Source organism: Carlito syrichta, unplaced genomic scaffold (assembly GCF_000164805.1).
Source record: "Carlito syrichta isolate Samal-C Ts95f unplaced genomic scaffold, Tarsius_syrichta-2.0.1 Scaffold287925, whole genome shotgun sequence".
NCBI classification, from domain to species: Eukaryota; Metazoa; Chordata; class Mammalia; order Primates; family Tarsiidae; genus Carlito; species Carlito syrichta.
In genome coordinates, this window is record NW_007232021.1 from 1,829 (window position 1) to 12,392 (window position 10,564).

At 46.8% G+C, this 10,564-nt stretch overlaps 1 long non-coding RNA gene across 1 annotated transcript; it reads left to right on the plus strand.

Moving 5' to 3' along the window:
* The first annotated feature begins 5,106 nt into the window (after positions 1-5,106).
* LOC103255188 lies at positions 5,107-9,981 on the plus strand. Its single transcript, XR_504007.1, has 3 exons — positions 5,107-5,194; positions 5,941-6,016; positions 9,354-9,981. It is a non-coding gene; the product is annotated as an uncharacterized LOC103255188 (long non-coding RNA).
* The last annotated feature ends 583 nt before the right edge of the window (positions 9,982-10,564 follow it).

Consider the following 10,564-nt stretch of genomic DNA (forward strand, 5'->3'; position numbering starts at 1 on the left):
CAGCAGAAGGCTGAGGCGGAAGGATCACCGGAGCCCAGCAGGTCGAGACTGCGGTGGCCAGGAGCGGTCACTGCACTCCAGTCTGGGCGACAGTGAGACTCCAACTCAAAAAAAAAAAAGGCATGGAAAAATGCTCAGCCTCACTAATCATCAGGAACATGCAAACCGAAACCACAGTGAGATGCTGCTTCATACCCACCAGGATGACTGTTGTCAAAAAAGACGGAAAACAAGTGCTGTTGAGACTGTGGAGCTGTTGAAGCCCTTGTGTGAGACTAGTGGGAATGTAAAATGGTGCAGTATGGTGAGTCTTTGAAAATTAAACTAGGCCAGGCTCGGTGGCTCAGCCTGTAATCCCAGCACTGTGGGAGGCCAAGGTGAGTGGATTGCCTGAGCCCGCGGGTTCGAGACCCACCCAGGCCACTTGGCAAGACCTCATCTCTACAATAAATCAAAAATTCGCCGGGCATGGTAGCACACGCCTGTAATTCTGGCTAGTTGGAAGGCTGAGGCAGAAGGATCGCTGGAGCCCAGCAGGTCAAGGCTGTGGTGACCGGGAGCATGCCATTGCATTCCAGTCAGGACAATGGAGTGAGACTCCAACTCAAAAAAAAAAAAAAGAAAGAGAAATTGACCTCGATTTACCTTTGATTCAGCAATACTCCTTCTGGGCTTATATCCAAAAGAATTGAAAGCAGGGTCTCACCGGACTCAGTGGCTCAGTCTGTAATTCCATGCCTTTGGGAGGCTGAGGTGAGTGGATTGCCTGAGCCTGCGGGTTCGAGACCCGCCTCGGCAACTTGGCGAGACTTCATCTCTACAATAAATCAAAAAATTAGCCGGGTGTAGTAGTGCGTGCCTATAGTTCCAGCTACTTGGAAGGTGGAGGCGGAAGGATTGCCAGAGCGCAGCAGGTTGAGACTGTGGTGGCCAGGAGCAGCCACTGCACTGCAGTCTGGGCGACAGAGTGAGACTCCAACTCAGGAAAAAAAAAAAAAAAAGAAAGCAGGATCTCGAGGCAATATTTGCACACCCATGTTCACAGCAGCGCTATTCACAATAGTCAAGAGGTGGAAGCAACTCAATTCCACTGACAGATGACTAGATAAACCAAATGTGGTATGTACAGGTAATAGAATAGTATTCATCCTTAGAAAGGAAGGAAATTCTGATGCGTGCTGCATTATGCTAAATGAAATAGGCCAGTCGTAAAGGGGTCAAGACTGTATGATTCCACTTACAGGAGGTCCCTAAGGTAGAGGTCAGATTCATGGAAACAAAGTGGAAGGAGGCCATCAAAGGTTGGGGTGGGGACTGGGAGATGGGATTTACGGTTGGTGTTTGTGTTTGGGAGGATGAGAAAGTTCTGGAGCTGAGTGGTAGTGATGGTTGCACAGTTGATGGGTGGTCTTAATGCCACTGAGCTGCATACTTTAAAAAAAAGGCTAAAATGGTAAAATTTATGTTATATATATTTTGCCTTTTTTTTTTTTTTGAGTTGGAGGTTTACTCCGTTGCCCAGGCTGGAATGCAGTGGCACGCTCACGACCACCCCAGTGTCGACCTATTGGGCTCCCTTGATCCTTCCACCTCAGCCTTCCAAGTAGCTAGAACTACCGGCGCATGCTACCACACCCAGCTACTTTTTAAAAAAATTTATTGTAGATATGAGGTCTTGCCAAGTTGCCCAGGCTGTTCTGGAACCCGTGGGCTCAGGCAACCCCCTCACCTCGGCCTCCCAAAGTGCTGGGATTACAGGCTTGAGACAACACGCCTGGCCTTACTTTCTTAGTTTAAAAAAAAAAATTCCTTTGCCAGTACCCTGGAAGTGCATTTACTTGCTGGGTAAAATGAACATCCTTAGTTCACCTCTTTTTTTCCTTCAGTCGGAAAAGCCTGTCATTCCTTGTCTTCCCTGTCATAGAGATGATTGATAAACAGAAAAGTTAGAGTTGTCTTTCTGTGTGTGAGTCACATAAATGTGCTTTTGTCTGAAGTTAGGAAGGTGTGGCCTTCTGTCTTAGTGAGCTCTTCTCTTGCAGTTGCTGTAGGTGTGTTGCTAATTGTATGTAAATATACAGTGTCTTTCTGGCAGGTGCCCACATCTTTACCAATTGAGAATGCAGAACTTCAGAGTTTATAAAAAAAGCTTACAATTCCATCAGGATAAAACATTGTAGAGCAACGATTTTAAACACAAATGTCAGCAACTTTTATAAAACAGGGAGTAAAGTGTTTTTATTATAAAGGAAGAGATTTTAGAGCTCATAATAGATGTAGGATTTTGCTCAATGGTTCTGGAAGGGTGAAATGAAGTGTCTTCTTAAAGTTCTTTGGCAGCTTTCCAACCAGGCCTGTGGCTCCTGGCAGCCCCTGTTCGGCGTTTTCCGAGGTGATACTCTGCCTGCCTTATGAAGGGAAGACGAACTGGTCTTATTTTTCCAGTAGTTCAGTGGTTTAGCTATTTGATGTCTACTCTGCTTTTTATTTGTTTATTTTTGAGTCAGTGTCTCACTCTGTTGCCCACGCTGGAGTGCAGTGGCATGATCACGGCTCACCACAGCCTCCAACTCCTGGGTTCAGGCGATCCTTCTGCCTCAGCCTCTCGAGTAGCTGGGACCACAGGCATGTTCCACCATGCCTGGCTAACTTCTTTGATTTTTTTTTTTCTTGCAGAGTCGTGGTCTTACTCTTGCCCAGACTGGTATCATGTAGTCCTAGGCTCATGTCATTGTCTTGCCTTGGCCTCCTAAAGTGCTAGGATGACAGGTGTGAACTACCACACCAAACCTGCTTTTTTAAAAAATTGATAACCGGGCTCGGTGGCTCAGCCTGTAATCCCACGCCTTTGGGAGGCTGAGGTGAGTGGATTACCTGAGCCCGCGGGTTTGAGACCCGCCTGGGCAGGCGAGACCTCATCTCTACAATAAATCAAGAAATCAGCCAGGTGTGGTAGCGCATGCCTGTAATTCTGGCTACTTGGAAGGCTGAGGCGGAAGGATCGCCGGAGCCCAGCGGGTCGAGGCTGCGGTGGCCGGGAGCGGCCGCTGCACTCCAGTCTGGGCGACAGTGAGACTCCAACTCAAAAAAAAAAAAAAATTGATAAAAAAGTTTTGTTTGTTTTCTCCCCCAGCTTTATTAAGTAATAATTGACCATCCTGTCTTGATCTCCTTTGAGGCTAGACTTTTTCCCTCCAGAACTCCTCTCATGTAAATTATTACATCAGAATATTCTGAACATTGCTGCTGATATTTATAAGTGTGGAGTTACATGGTCTAGCTTTGATATGTTCTTTTTTTGGCATTCCAATGTATTCTCCAAGGGAGAAACGGGAAGATTTCTCCAAAGATGGTAGAATTGTCACTGTTAGCTGTTACAGTAAGTTACATCAGCTTCTAAGCTGCTCAGAGATGAAAGGGCTTTTAGTCTTGTGCTGACTGTCGATGTATTCACGTGATCCTCTTAAGAAGACCTGTACCCTCCTGTGGCCATATTAGGAATGTGTATAGAATTTCTCCAAGTTTCCAGTCCTGTGCAGAATGGCAGGAAAGCAGAGTCTTAGAGCAGAGCCAGCCCAGGACGGGAAGGAGCTTTCTGTAACACTGCCAGAGACAGCACGTCTTTGGAGAGAGAAATTATGCTGACAGGTAACTGGTGTTTGTTTTAGGGTCTCAGGCACACTGTCATTGGCCTCTATTAGCTCGTTTATATCAACTATAAAGTTGTTTCCAATGTTGTAGCTCTTTTAAATGTGGGGAAAAAAATGAGAACTGAAAGAAAGGCAATTCTTTTGGGTTATTTTAGTAACATGCTTTGGCCTCCCTTGTATTAGATGGCCTGGGAGGGTCCATGCAGAACGTATCTGAGTGCTGTTTTTCAGTTTCAGTAGCTTTAGGGGGTACAAATAGGTTCTGGTTACATGGCTGCATTGTCTAGTGGTGAAGAAGTCTGGGCTTGGTTTACCCCCCACCTGTGTGCATGGGCCCAGACAGGTGATTTTTCGTCCCTCTACCCCCTCCTTCCCATCTCCTGAGTCTCCGATGTCTGTTAAACCATTCTCCATGCCTTGGCAGGTCCTTAGTTTAGTTCCCACTTGTAAGTAAGAATGTGTGGTGTTTGGTTTTCTGGATGGTGTTCTCCAATTCCACCCAAGTTGCTGCAAGAGACGTTATTTCATTCTTTTTTTTTTTTTTTTTGGTGAGTTGGAGTCTCACTGTGTTGCCCAGGCTAGAGTGCAGTGGCACACTCATGGCTGTCCCAGCGTCAACCAAGCTGAACTCTGGCGGTCCTTCCACCTCAGTCTTCCAAGTAGCTGGAACTATAGGCACGTGCTACCATGCCTGGCTTTTTTTTTCGAGTCAGAATCTTACTCCATTGCCCAGGCTGGAGTGCCATGGCACACTCACAGCCACCACAGCCTCGATCTGCTGGACTCCAGCAATCCTTCTGCCTCAGCCTTCCAAGTAGTTGGAACTATGGGTGTGTGCCACCACACACGGCTAATTTTTTATTTTATTGTAGAAACGAGGTCTTGCCAAATTGCCTGGGCTGGTCTCGAACCCACGGGCTCAGGCAAACCATTCTCCTCAGTCTCCCAAAGTGCTTGGATTATAGGCTGAGCCACCGAGCCCTGCCTATTTCTTTCTTTTCTATGGCTAAACAGTATTCTATGGTATGTGTGTGTGTGTGTATCTATGCCAGATTTTTATAATCCACTGATTTCTTTGATGGGCATTTAGGTTGATTATACATCTTTGCTGTTATGAATTGTGCTACAGTAAACATCCGAGTGCAGGGGTTTTTTTTGTATAACAACCTCTCTTCCTTTCGGTGGATACTTAGTAGTGGGATTGCTGGATCAAATGGTAGATCTACTTTTAGTCCTTTGGAAATCTCCATGCCAGTTGCCATAGAGGTTGTACTAGTTTGCACTCCCACCAGCAGTGGCTAAGTACTCCCTTTTTACCACATCTGTGCCAGCAGACTGCTGAGTTTTTTTTCACCTAAGGAAACTGTAGTTTTAAAGGCCAGTGTAGGTACAGTAGTTGCATATCAATCAAATATTTTCTGTTCCTAAATCAGCGGAAGGTCCTGGGAAATCAGATGATGTCGGAAAAGAAAAACAAGTACTCCACTCCAGAGTCTGTGGCCATCGGTGAATTGAAGAGAACCAGCAAAGAAAACATGAACTTAGTAAGACACTGTTCTTTGAACTTTGAGTGTTTGCACATTTGTAGAAAGAAGGCGGGATATTGATATGCTGTCATGTTTTAGTGTTTCTTTGAGGCATTTCATTACCATTTTCTTGATTAATCTTTTCATTTATGCCACCTTTCTGTAGGTGTCATTGATGCATTCAACAAACACATTTTGAATTCAAGAAGGATATATAGCTAGTCATAAGCAGGTGACCAATACAGTACAGTAGCTTCATAAACACTGACTGTAGGAGTAAGGAATTCTTACTGGGAGGCTCTCCAGGGCAGGTAGCATTTGTGCCAGGCCTCGGTGGCTCTACATACCTGTGGGGTGGTTCTTCCAGGTATCTCGGGCATGCCTCCCTCAGGAAGCCAGCAGCAAGTCAGTTAAGAGAGAGCCCAGGCAACTTGGCGAGACCTCGTCTCTACAGTAAATAAAAAAACTATCTGGGAGTGGTGGCGCATGTCTGTAGTTCCAGCTACTTAGAAGACTGAGACAGAAGGATCACCTGAGCCCAGCAGGTCAAGGCTGTGGTGACTGTGAGCATGCCATTGCACTCTAGCCTGGCTGACAGAGTGAGACTCCAACTCAAAAAAAGAAAGATTAATGAGATATAAATACATCCTCTTCAGTAAAACTCCTCACATTGAAATTGAACAAGTAAATATGTCCTCTGTTAGTGAAGTCTGGCTATAGGAATGCATTAGAACACTGAAACCACTAAACTTTTCTTCTTACAGTTGTCTGGCTCCCCAGCTGTCACGATTTCACCAACACGATTGAAATGGTCTGAGGGGAAGAAAGAGGGGAAAAAAGGTACCAATTATCCTTATTCTCTGTTCCTGCTGAATGCAGTTCCGTCCTGCCTCTGGTTAGCTGAGCGTTGTAGTCAGAAGTGATGTGGAAATTGCCAGGCCAGCTCCTTGCCCTTTAACACATTCACCAGGTGGCTCTCGAATATCTGCTCAGCACTGTCCCAGGGAAAGAGCTGTGAACACAGACAGGACGCACGGTCACGTGGCTGAAGGACGCTTGTAAGCAAATGGAAAACTCGTGACTCTGAGCCTGTCCCACAGCGCCTAGTGTGCTCACGGCCCAGCCCTGCTCCTGTTCTGTAGAGACAGTGTTCCCACAGCCAGCTCCTGCTGACGGGCTCTGGGTCACATCAGACACGTGTCTGCGACTGCCTGGGACAAAGAGGTGTGTTTAGTGCCACCCTACTCACTGTCCTGGGCATCTGGTGAAAGGCTGCAGTGCTGTCCTCTGAAGGGCCGGGTGGCCACTGGGCAGACTGTGAGACTCGGGCTTAGTCCTGGCTGGAGTCCTCATTCTCTGACCTGACTGAACCCCAGTTCCCGCCTGTGGACGTGAGGATGCAAGTTACAGCTGCTTCATAGCTTGGTCATGAGGCTCAGTCGAAACAATGTGGTGCAGCCATTGTTCACTTCAGCAAGTGGCGATCATTGTGACTGAAGAAACCCGGGTGAGACTCGGTCTTGCTGTATAAGGCTCACATGGCCACTGATGTGACCTCTGCTGTGACATGATCGCTCTGTCACTGAGACACGAGCATCGTTGCTATTTGAAACATCAGCAATGACAAGAGAACAGAAGCCCAATCCTTACGGATACATTCTTTTCTAGAAAATTAGATTTCAGTCTCATTTCACTTATTCTATTTTTTTTTTTTTTGAGTTGGAATCTCACTCTGTCACCTACACTGGAGTGCAGTGGCTGCTCCTGGCCATCGCAGCCTCGACCTGCTGGGCTCAGGTGATCCTTCCGCCTCAGTCTTCCAAGTGGCTGGAACTACAGGCACACGCTACCACGCCCGGCTACTTTTTGATTTATTGTAGAGATGAGGTCTCGCCAAGTTGCCCAGGCAGGTCTCGAACCTGCAGGCTCAGGCAGTCCACTCACCTCAGCCTCCCAAAGCGCTGGGATTACAGGCTGAGCCACCAAGTCCGGCCTTACTTATTCTTGAATGAATTATTTGAGCCTTTTTTCTTTCCTCCTTAGCTGCTGACCTCTAGGCTGGGCTGTCTGATTGAGACAAGATCAGTGTTTGAGTTATTTACGTCTTAGTATTTCTGTCTACATGTCCATGAGTCAAAACCCAGCACACATTACTTTTGAAGGCTACATTGTTTTGCTGCAGTTACGCCCTTTTTTCTTTGAGAAAGCAGGATTTATTGAGATGACAGACAAGCTTCCACAGTGGGAGGGGACCCAAAGGGGTTGGTGTTTTTGTTGCTTTCATTTTTGAAAATAATGAGGAAATAATAAGTCTTTCTGTATTGCAAACTCTACTTTGGAAGGAAAGAAATGCATTTTCAAAACCGGTTTGCTATTTCACCAGAAAGTGTTAGAGCAGGAATTTCTGACCGTTGTTACCGGTGGACTTCCTGGGAGCATCTAGTGAAGTTGCTGGTATTCTTGCTGCGGTCTTTGATGTGAGTGCAGATGTGGATTTTTCTGGGGAGAGAATATATGGTTTTTATTAGATGATGATGATGATGATTTTTTGAATTGGCCTCACTCTGTCGCCCAGGCTGGAGTGCAGTGGCACACTCATGGCCACTGCAGCCTTGACCTGCTGGACTCAGGTGATCCTCGCGCCTCAGCCTTCCAGGTAGCTGGAACTACAGGTGTGCGCTGTCACACTCAGCTGATTTTTCGATTTATTGTAGAGACGAGGTCTCGCCAAGTTGCCCACGCTGGTCTTGAACCCGTGGACTCAGGCAATCCACTTGCCTTGGCCTCCCAAAGTAGTGGGACGACCGACTGAGCCACTGAGCCCATTCTCTTGTCTGTCTCCCTCTCCCCTCCTCCCGTGTCTGCAGTGCTTCTATTGACTGCCCGTCCTTCTTCCTTCTTTCTCCAGTGCTCAGCCTTATGCTCCTGGCTCTTCTTGCCTCTTGCTTTCTCCCTTCTTGGCAGCTTGGTCTACACAGTTGGTTTCTGCTTTCTGTGGTCACTGCTGCCATTCCCACCGTACCAGGTCTGAACTCGCTTCCGGTCTCCACACCCACAGGCCCAGGTGCCTGCCACTTATTTCTTTTACACAACAGTGGATACAACCCCAGATTATTTTGATAGTGATGTTTATAATCAAATATTCTTTGAGGAAGATTGTGCAATTTTATTATCGTCATCACAGCACAATCCAAAAAGACATTTATTTAGCATAGGGCTTTTCCCCTTGGCACACTCCTGATGTTTTGGTGAGATAATTCTTGGCTGTGAGGCTGCCCTGTGCATTATTTGATGTTCAGTAGTGTGTGTGGCCTCTACCCAGTAGATGAGGATAGCACCTTCCCCCAGTTGTAATAACCAGAAATTTCCAGATGGCCCCTGAGGGGGACACCATCACCTCCAGATGAAAACGACTGATTTGCACTTGCTTATTACGGGCATTGCTTTCAATAGCCAAATCTTACCCATTCTTCAAAGCCTAAACCCCACCTCCTCTTTGGCTCACTCAGCTGGATATAATTACTTTTTTCTTTGGACTCTTATTGATACTATGAAAATGTTGACATTTAATGTGACTTACTATGTTTACTTTGCATGTATCATCTTATCTCTGTCGCTAGTCTCTCTTCTGGAAGATGACAGTCAGACTTAATATACACTTGTGACCTCTTGTCTCCTGCTCCCTCCCTCCCAGTATGACTATGTCTTGCTTCTGGGAGGCTGTTAAAAAGCGTTCCCCACCAAGAAGGTGGTGGTGGTAAGGCCGCTGCACTCAGTGAGACTTGGCTTCGGTCCCAGTTTTGCTGTTTGATAGCTGTGGATCCTGGGGCAAGTGACCTGTGTGTGCTGCATCTTCTTCATCTGCAAATGGCAGGAGTGTCAGCTCCTACACCAGTGGCTACGAGGACAGAAGGAGATCATGTACTTACAGGACATGAGTATGCACATCCCAAGAGGTAGCTGCTGCCGCCACTAAGATGATGGACTGAACCAAGATCAGATTCAGATCAGGCAGACTTGGTGTTTCCTTGATCGGAGACATACATTCGCCATTAAACTCTTAAGCCCCCAGTCTGGAGAATATATTAAGTGCACATTCTGTAGCTGTTAGGTGGGAGGTTTGCAAAGTGTGGCATTTTGAAATGTGTCTAATGCTCCTGTTTCTCCTCCAACCTAGGATTCCTCTGAAGAATTCAGAGCTCTCTTGCCGTCCACCCAGAATCTTCTCTTTAGTGGACCAGGTGTTCTGACTGCTCCAGTGAAGCTCGGACTTGCAGCCTGCTTGCTGCATTGAGAATTGTGAAAGCCAACTAATACCATGACCCGACTGCTACCTCTAACCCTCCCTGGATGTGTTTGTAAACTGTGCCTTCCGAGGGCACCAGGCTTGCCCTCCCTCTCTTCTAACATTCCGGGAAGCCACTAACTAGCTACATCCAACACAGCATAGTCAATGGGCAGAGCTGAGGCTCTGGGGCTTATGCACTGTGGCCAGGCCGCTTCCATTTTTAAAAAAATATGAAATTTGTGCACAACCGCTAGCAATTTTTTTAAAAAGCACTATCCATCTTAGTGGATTGAGGTTATGTTTAGTGGATATTTTGGGGTTTTCTGTGTTTTATCAGTGTTGGGATCTTTGGTTGTTGTTTGTATTTGTTTATTGTTTATTTCTTTGATTTAAAAGCCATTTTTGGGATGGGCTCTAAGCTAGATGCCTTCTTTCCCTTTTCCCCTGAGCTTTGAGTATGCGCTTTATCTCACGAGGCTGTGTTCCTCAATGCCTAATTGTGTCCAAAGACTTCATAGTTGTCCTAGAAATGTTTCATTATTTCTTAAGTCTGATATCAAAGGGCATTTGACCTGGGACTAAGGAGACTTCAGAGTGATGTACTGTTTTTTTTGTTTTTTGTTTTGAGTTGGAGTCTCACTCTGTCGCCCAGACTGGAGTGCAGTGGCCGCTCCCGGCCACCGCAGCCTCGACCCGCTGGGCTCCGACGATCTTTCCTCCTCAGCCTTCCAAGTAGCTAGAACTACAGGTGTGCACTACCACGCCCGGCTAATTTTTTGGATTTTATTGTAGAGATGAGGTCTCGCCCAGTTGCCCAGGCGGGTCTCGAACCCGCAGGCTCAGGCCATCCACTCACCTCAGTCTCCCAAAGGCGTGGGAGGACAGGCTGAGCCACCGAGCCCGGCTGAGCGATGCACTGTTTAACAAACGTCGATGGTTACACTGTTTTCCCTCCCCTTTCCATTTCCTCCTCACTCCTTTCCTCAGTGACGTGAAAAGACTCATGTTTACTGAGTGTGTTTTCTCCATCCAGTTTCTTCCTGACCAGGACATCTCTGATGCCATGCCACCTTCTGGGCCAGGTCACTGTGGTCACTGAC